The sequence below is a fragment of the Heptranchias perlo genome, unplaced genomic scaffold, assembly GCF_035084215.1.
Source record: "Heptranchias perlo isolate sHepPer1 unplaced genomic scaffold, sHepPer1.hap1 HAP1_SCAFFOLD_63, whole genome shotgun sequence".
Taxonomy (NCBI): Eukaryota; Metazoa; Chordata; class Chondrichthyes; order Hexanchiformes; family Hexanchidae; genus Heptranchias; species Heptranchias perlo.
In genome coordinates, this window is record NW_027139655.1 from 433,180 (window position 1) to 442,733 (window position 9,554).

Below are 9,554 nucleotides of genomic sequence, written 5' to 3' on the forward strand. Positions count from 1 at the left end.
AGAGTTACATTTCAGTGATTCTCCAGTGAGTTTGATGCGTTATGTAAATAATCCAACAAAATAGAACAGAAACGGAGCGAAGCGCTGAATTCCACAGATGTAGAAAGGTTAGTCGAGCAGTTCTGGTGATTCTTTACGAGCCCAGCATGGCAAGTAGTTTAAATAAATACAAGAAATCTGGTGAAGTGTGGGCTGGGGTCAATAAGTCACCGTTTAAAGTACCGGACTGTGGTCACTGCCCCGACTCCAGTCCCATTAATACCTCATCTCGTCCACAACGAGACAAAAGCAGCTCAAAGCCACACTGGTAGCATGATATCAGGGTCTCCCTTCAGACAGTAACCAGCCCTTTCACAGATACAGAGGGTGGCTCTGAAAAGAGCCTTTACATCGAGCTACATTGAAACTACAGCACAGAAACAGGCCATTCGGCCCAACGAGTCGATGCCGGCGTTTATGCTGCTCATGAGCCTCCTCCTTCCTTACTTCATCTAGCCCTATCGGCAAATCCTTCCATTCCTTTCTCCCTCATGTGCTGATCTATCTTCCCCTTTAATGCCCCTATGTTATTTGCCTCAGCTGCTCCTCGTAGTTACAAGTTCCACATTCTGACCACTCTCTGGGTGAAGCAATTTCTCCTGAATTCCCTATTTGATTTATTAGCGACTATTTTATATTTATTACCTGAAGTTTTGGACTCCCCACAAGTGGAAACATTTTCTCTACATCTATCCTAACAAACCCTATCATTATCTTCAAAACCTCGATCAGATCAACCCTCAGCCTTCTCTTTTCTAGAGAAACGAGACCCAGTCTGTTCAGTCTTTCCTGATAAGAATATCCTCTCATTTCTGGTATCATCCTTGTGAATCTTGTTTGCACCTTCTCCAATGCCCCTATGTCTATAATATGGAGACGAGACCTGTTCGCAGTATTCCAAGTCTGGTCTAAACAAGGTTCTATACAAGTTTAACATAACTTATTTGCTTTTCAACTCTATCCCTCTGGAAATGAATCCTAGTGTTTGATTTGTCCTTTTTTGACCTGATTAACCTGGGTCGCTACTTTTAGTAATTTGTGTATCTGTACCACAAGATCCCTTTGCTCCTCTATCCCGTTTAGACTCTTATTATCCAAGCAGTGTGTGACCTCCTGATTCTTCATTCTGCAAGTTTATTAATTCCCTCTTGCATTGTGATGCTTTCTTCCTTTGTATTAATTAAATCCCCCAATTTGGTGTCGTCCACAAATTTTGGAATTGTACTCCCGATTCCCGAATCCAAATCGTGAATGTAAATTGTGAAGAACAGTGGTCCCAGCAACTGGAACTCAACTTCCCACCTTTTGCCAGTCTGAGTAGCGACCCTTTATCTCTATTCTCGGCTTTCAGTTTTGTAGCCAACTTGCTATCCATTCTGCCACCTGACCCTGACTCCACGTGCTCTGAACTTAGCCATGAGTCTACAATGTGGTACATTATAGAAGGCCTTCGGAAAATCCAAATATATCACATCTACTGCATTAAACTTGCCGACACTTTCTGTTCCTTCTTCAAAGATTTCAATAAGGTTGGTCCTGTCCTTTGGGTTATCAGATTAAGCCTTGGCCGGTTAACTTGCTCTTGGAGCTCACAATGCTGGTTTTCTTCGGCAGCAGCACGGCCTGGATATCAGACAACACCCTGAGCGATGGTCACCCGTCCCAGCAGCTTGTTGAGCTCCTCATCGTTGCGGATGGCCAGCTGCAGGTGTCTGGGGATGATGCGGGTCTTCTTGTTTGTCCCGGGCCGCGTTGCCGGTCACCTCGAGGATTTCAGCCGTCAGATACTCGATGCACAGCATCCAGATAGACCGGGGCTCCGGCACCCACATGTTCAGCATAGTTCCCCTTTCGCAGGAGCCTGTGAACACGGGTAACAGGGAACTGCAGTCCGCCCCGGGATGAGCGAGACTTGGCCTTGGACCGAGCTTTACCGCCGGTTTTTCCTCTTCCAGACATTTCCACAATCTCACAAACACTTTCACAAAGAATGAAGAAATCCTCCCGCACTCGCCCTTCTTATACCTTCTGGAGGAGTACAGTGGGGACACTTGTGATGGGTCTCTCTCAGAGTGTTTACACTGCCCGCTCACCCTCACTGATATTCTATCTTTGAACTGCTGTAATATTGTCCTTTAGTAATATTGCTGCTCCTCCTCCTTTCCCTATTTCCCTGTCCTTTCTAAAGATCTTATAGACTTGAATATTAAGCTTCCATTCCTGCCCAGTTGGTCGTCAGGTCTCTGTCATGATTTAATGGAATTATTTAACTTTACTCAATGGCTGATGTGAGCTGTGGTAAAATGTATTTCCAGCTGGTCAAGTATTGCAGGTATCGACTGTCTCTTCAGTCCGATATCAGGTGAAGAATTACTGGCTGGTGTGGAATTTCCATTGATTGGGGGTTGGTGAAATCTACTGGGCGGAAACAGGAACTGCAACAGAGCGAGAAAGGATCCGTCAGAAACCAGTTCAAATGAAGAACAAAATCCAACAGCCTGCAGTGTCTGGTCAGGGTCTGATGTTTGGCAACTATTTTATTGTTGGTTATTTTCAGCGATGGTGGTATAGTGGTGAGCATAGCTGCCTTCCAAGCAGTTGCCTGGGTTCGATTCCCAACCATCGCAATTAAGTGTTCTTATTAGTTTATTTCCATCAGAAACTCTGAAGTTTATAATCGAATTTGGTGCAGCTCAGTTGGAAATTGTTTCCAAAACATAATCGGGTGTGATTACAGTAAAATGTTTTCAACCTTCATTTCTTTTCCCCATAGAAGGAAAAGAGGAAAAACAGGCTGGAAATACTGAGTTACCAAGGGTCTAATGAGAGTGAGGAAGGGAAATGATATGTTAGCCTTTGTGGTCAGGGTGTTGGAATATAAGTGTAAGGAGGTCTTGCTGCAATTGTAGTATGAGGAAATATTGTGTAAAATTGGCCAATTTTCGGTGGAGTTTAGAAGAATGAGAGGTGATCGCATTGAAATGTATAAAATTCTTAGACGGCTTGACAGGGTAGATGCTCAGAGTCTGATTCCCCTGGCGGGAGAGTCAAGAGCTAAAGCTCATAGTCTCAAGATAAGGGGTCGGCCATTTAGGACCGACATGAGGAAACATTTCTTCACTCAAAGGATTGTGAATCTTTGGAATTCTCTGCACCCCAGAGGGCTGTGGATGCTCAGTCGTTGAGTTATATTCAAAGCTGAGATCGATAGATTTTTGGACTCTCGGGGAATCAAGGGATATGGGGATCGGGCGGGAAAGTGGAGTTGAGATCGAAGATCAGCCATTATCTTATTGAATGGCGGAGCAGACTCGAGGGGCCGGATGGCCTATTCTGATGCTATTTCTTATGTTCTATGTTCTTATGTCGAGAGCTTTATTTCCAAGTGTGCTGACGACAATAATTTAGGTAGCACAGTAAACATTGTAGATGGGAGCAGAAATTTGCAAACCGACATTGATAGATTAAGTGAGTGAGCAAGACAGTGGCAGATGGAGTTCAACGTGGGGAAGTGTGAGGTCATCCACTTTGAACCTAAAAAAAAATAGAGTATTTTCTAAATGGCAAGAAGCTAGGAACTGTGGGGGAGGAGAGAGATTTAGGGATCCAAGTACAGAAATCACTAAAAGTGATCACTAAATCACAAAAAAAATGTTAAAATGGAGATTACATTTTGATCTTTATATCAAGGGAATTGGAATAAAAAGTAGTGGAAGTTATGTCACCGTTATACAGAGCTCTGGTTAGGCATCATTTCGAGTTCAGTGCTCAGTTCTGGGCACCGCACTCTCCATAATGGCTTGGAATGAGAATGTTTTTTTCCTTGAAGGAAGCTCACTGAACTGCAGGGTTTTTGAAGAGTTACGCTCAGAAATGGGAGCGGAGCTCATTTACTGCTTCACATTGTTACAACACATTGAGGAGAACAGCATCAATGAAGAAAAAGGGAATGAAATGAAATGTGTCACACAGTTACATCTCGCTGCTCTGTCTGACCATTTTAGTCGCTACTTCCCTGCAGAGGGATTTGAAAATTTGTAGGAAAAGCGTTGGGTGAAAGATCCTTTTGCTTTCGAAAATCCTGAATCAATAATGAGGCTAAACTTGATGCCTGAGCAAGAACACGAGCCGGTGTGACTCACCTGTGAGCACACTGAAAACACGCCACAAGTCATTCAGTTTGTCATCTTTTTGGATCAGTACTTTCAAAGAATATCCTCTGTTATGATTACTTTTCTGTTGTTGCTGCCGTTCACAACAACCTACATGTGCGAACTGGGATTTTCGACTTTGACAAGGATAAAAACAAGAGAAAGATACTCAACAGCGCACCTGAGATGCGTGAAGCACTTTCATCCTGTGATCCAGATTGGAACGAGATCATGACCAACTGACAGACCCACCCCTCACATTAAGGAAGCGAAACTCAACCTGATCTTCTTTTACTGTATTTATCCTGTATTTAAAATGTTTTTCAAGCAACGTCGATGTCTAATTTTAGTTATTACTTGAAGTGAAGTGAAGAGCGAGCATGGACTGACCTTTATTGGGATTTGATGAAAACTCCAGTCTGAAGTTATTATTGTTTGAGGTCCCTGGGGGAAGTGTTTTTCTTCTACTGTGTCACTAGAAAAACGAGAAACTATGTTCTACATTGTACGGTCAGTGTCTGTTCATCAAACCCGCTCTGAATTCCTCAGTCTGTATTTCCAGAAACGGTTCTGTGGGCGACGTGCGCAACAGAACACTGACCCACAACCTGCGACTAATGGCGGCCGGAGTCACCACAATCCCCCACGACCCAGAAACCCCTCTATCTCTCCGAGGCGCTGATTTCTCCGGCCAGCGGCCCTTGCCGCGCCTGCGCATTGCGCCCCTTCGAATGGAGATAGACCGTATTCAACCTCGCGCGGAATTCTGGGTAATGTCATCCGCCATTGTAAACCCCTCTTGCTGATAATTCTCTGATGGGGTTTAGAAGGGCGAGGTTTATCCAATCAAAAGCAAAATAATGCGGATGCTGGAAATCTTCAGCAAGTGAGGCAGCATCCGTGCAGAAAGAAACAGAGTTAACGCTTCAGGATAGAGTTAAGGTATCGTCAGAAATGGAAGAAGTGAAAGTTTTAACAGTTTTTAAGCAAGTCGAAAGCCAGGGAAAGGTGGGGAGGGGGGGGGGGGCGGTGGGAGGGAAAGAACAAAAGGGAAGGTCTGTGATAGGGTGGAGGGCAGGAGTGATAAAGCGACAAAAGGGACGATGGTGCAGGGGGAGGATGGTGGTAATGGGTCAAGTAAAGAAACACAAGATGGGTCTGGAGGAGCTTTAAATGGTTCCAGTCAGTTAGATGTGTAAAAAAGACTGTGAACCGAAAGAAGTGCATTTGAAGCGGAGAGAGAGGGACACGCTCTGTAACCGGGTGCAAACACTCACCCACAGCCCAAACAAAATTTGTTTCCCACTTGGCGCAAAACAACAATCCATGTTATTTGATTTTAATTAGTTTTTGTCTCTAAATTGCATCATGTTTCTCCAATTGTATTTCCCAACTCAGATTCAAGGCCTCCAAACCAACCCAAATGTTGGAGGTGGTGTGATGGGTTTGGATTTCAGCAGAAAGAGGAGGGCGAGTGTGTGGGACAAGGATTTACAATCTGGGGGAATTTGCAGGAAGAATGTTCCATAGAAATTAGATTTGCCTGTTCTGAATTTCAATCCTGCATTCACAGTGAGGACTTTTGTTATCTACATTTACAGGGTATTACAAGGGGAGGATTTGCAGATAGGAAACTCAAACCAAACATCACATCAAGATCTGACAGTCTCTCAATTCACCAGCACCTGAAGATTATCGGCCTTTGAATATAAATGGAGAAATGTTCATCGGTTCTGTCTGTGGGAAAAGATTTCAAACATCAGTGTAACTGGAAAAGCACCGAGACACACACCCGAGTGAGAGTGTTCCAGTGCGCTGACTGTGGAAAGAGCTTTAACCAGTTACACAGCCTGAAAAAACATCGCATCATTCACAGTGGGGAGAAACCGTCCACGTGTTCTCTGTGTGGGCGAGGCTTCAACTGATCGTCCGACCTGGAGAGACACAAGGACACCCGCAACATGGAGAAACCGTGGAAATGTGGGGACTGTGGGAAGGGATTCAGTTACCCATCCCAGCTGGAAACTCATCGACACAGACACACTGGGGAGACGGCCGTTCACCTGCTCCGTGTGTGGGAAGGGATTCACTCAGTCATCTCACCAGCTGACACACCAGCGAGTTCACACTGGGGAGAGGAGATTCACCTGCTCCATGTGTGGGAAGGGATTTACTCATTCATCACACCTGCTGACACACCAACGAATTCACTGGGGAGAGGCCATTCACCTGCTCCGTGTGTGGGAAGGGATTTACTCGGTCATCTCACCTGCTGAGACACCAGCGAGTTCACACTGGGGAGAGGCCATTAACCTGCTCCGTGTGTGGGAAGGGATTTATTCGGTCATCACACCTGCTGAGTCACCAGCGAGTTCATATGTGACTGCAGGGGTTGGATTCTGCTGTTATTGCTGTTGCTAATCACATCCAGGACTGAACCATGTTCATTCTGACAGTTGAAGTTTGTTTCTGATGTTAATAACCCCAATAACTGGGCTGGAGTTTAATATTCTGTACAAGTGTCAAATAAATCAGCTTTCTTTTAAACACAGTGTTTCTAGTCCTTGACATCTCGATGATAAGAGAAGCTGATCGAGGAATTATAATGAAGTGAGTGGAATCCATCTTAGAACTGAGTTCCTCCACCTTTTTAAAAGATGGATCTACAAGATGACCAAGTCTGACAGGACAGAAAATTCTATTGTATCACAGGGTCCACTTCAATCAGCCTGAGCAGATTTCCACTACCCTTGCGCGAAAAAGAGTTTCATGATTTCACTCCAAGAAACCCGAGCTGTAAATTTGAGGCCATGTCCTCTTGTTCTGGATTCCCCCACCAGAGAAAATAGTTTCTATTTCGACCCTATCGAATCCCTTTATCATTTTAAATCCCTGGATCAGATCATCCCTCAACCTTCTGAACTCAAGGGAATGCAAACCAAGTTTATGCAACCGGTCCTCATAATATAACCCTTCAAGCCCCAGTATCATGCTGATGAATCTGCTTTGTCCCCCCTTCAAGGCCAATATATCCTTAGTGAGAATCAGTACTCCAGAGGGGCTCTGACCAAGGCTCTGTAGAACTGAACCATCACTTCATCCCCTCTCTATTCCAGCCCTCGAGATAAAGACCAATATTCCATTAGTCTGTGATCAATTTTTGTATCTGTGCACTAGCTTTTAGTGATTTCTGTACATGGACACCAAGCTCCCACTACACTGTAACATCAAACACTCCCAGGGCAGGTACAACACGGGTTAGATACAGAGTAAAGCTCCCACTACACTGTCCCATCAAACACTCCCAGGGCAGGTACAGCACGGGTTAGATACAGGGTATAGCTCCCTCTACACTGTCCCATCAAACACTCCCAGGGCAGGTACAGCACGGGTTAGATACAGAGTAAAGCTCCCTCTACACTGTCCCATCAAACACTCCCAGGGCAGGTACAGCACGGGTTAGATACAGAGTAAAGCTCCCTCTGCACTGTCCCATCAAACACTCCCAGGGCAGGTACAGCACGGGTTAGATACAGAGTAAAGCTCCCTCGAAACTCTCTCCTACAACACCATCACCTCCAAGTTCCATCTTCAAGCCACGCAGGAACCCGACTCGGAGAAATATCGGCCGTTCCTTCATTGTCGCTGGGTCAAAATCCTGGACCTAACAGCACAGTGGGAGAACTTTCACCACACAGAACTGCAGCGGTTCAAAAAGAAGGCCCCCTCACCACCACCTTGACTAGGTGATGGGCAATAAATGCCGGCCTTGTCGGTGACGCCCATATCCCCAGAGTGAATTTGACAAAATTCGACCTGGAGAAAATAATAGAATGGTGCCTTGCTAGGGTTAGATGAAGTCGGGCAGGAACGAAGTCTGCTCGTGTCGAGCATAAACATTGGCATGGACATGTTGGGCTGAATGGCCTGTTTCTGTGCTGCAAATTCTAGGTAATCCCACGTAAAAACGTGACCAAAAATGGTGACAAGGCAATTTACAGTGGTTAATTGTGACAGAAAAGTGCGACCAAAAATTGGAACAAAAGCAGGACAAGTTTGAATCAGAAGATTTTTAAAAATAATATATGTATATATTCTTTCCCAACAGTTGAACAGGTTGGGGATTGATTCTCTCATGATCACTGACCTATCTCAGTCACTCTCACACCATCACTGATCGGGACTCGAACCATTTCCATGGTCATCCATTATGAACTTATACTGGGAGATTCCCGTTCTGTTTGGACCCAGAATGCAGACGGTTTGAAAGCTGGAGGACTCCCCAACTTATGCCAGTCGCCCATCTCTGTAAAAATAGAGGTAACCGTTCTGCTCCCACACATCTCCCTGACATGTTATGGTCAGCACTTGTCCTTTCCAATACTTGACCAACTGGACATTAAGGATCAACTTTGGTTTTGCGAGAGGATCTGCGGTAAATAAAAAAAAACAAATGAGGGAAGGTGTGCAGGAACAGAGAGGGTTCATATACGTAAATCTTTGAAGGTGTCAGGACAAGTCGGTGAAGCTGTTAAAAAGGCATATGGGATCCTGGGCTTTATAAATAGAGGCATAGAGTACAAAAGCTAGGAAGTGATTTTTAGTGAAAGGGAAGGAGGAACTTCAAACATTTACAATCACCAGGGAAAGGGTTCAGAAAGAAATATCAGAACTAAAAGCTGACAAGACCACAGGACCTGACGGACTTCATCCTTGGGCCCTAAAAGAAGTGGTTGCAGAGATAGTCAATGCATTGGTGTTAATTTTCCAAAGTTCCTTAGATTCTGGTAGGGTCCCATCAGATTGGAAAGTAGCGAATGTAATTCCTCTATTCAATAAAGGAGGGACACAGAAACCAGGAAACTACAGGCCAGTTAGCTTAACATCTGTCATAGGGAAAATGCTAGAATCCATTATTAAGGAGGTTATAGCAGGGCACTTATAAAATCTCTGTGAAATCAGGGAGAGTCAACAAGACTTTGTGAAAGCGAAATCGTGTTTGACTAATTTATTAGAGTTCTTTGAGGAAATAACAAGCAATGTGGATAAAGGGGATCCTGTGGATGTGGTGTACTTGGATTTCCAGAAGGCTTTTGAAAAAGTGCCACATGAAAGGCTACTACACAAAATAAGAGCTCATGGCGCAGGGGGTAACATATTAGCACGGATAAAGGTTTGGTTTGCGAACAGGAAACAGAGAGTAGGTATGAATTGGTCATTTTCAGGTTGGCAAGATGTAACTAGTGGAGTGCCACAGGGATCACTGCTTGGGCCTCAACTATTTACAATCTAAATCAATGAATTGGATGAAGGGTCCGAATGTATGGTTGCTAAATTTGCTGATGACGCAAAGGTCGGGAGGAA

General features: G+C 44.6%; 1 non-coding gene across 1 annotated transcript; it reads left to right on the forward strand.

Annotated features, from left to right (window-relative positions):
- The first annotated feature begins 2,595 nt into the window (after positions 1-2,595).
- trnag-ucc (transfer RNA glycine (anticodon UCC)) lies at positions 2,596-2,666 on the forward strand. The gene has a single exon. It is a non-coding gene; the product is annotated as a tRNA-Gly (tRNA).
- Positions 2,667-9,554: the final 6,888 nt, after the last annotated feature.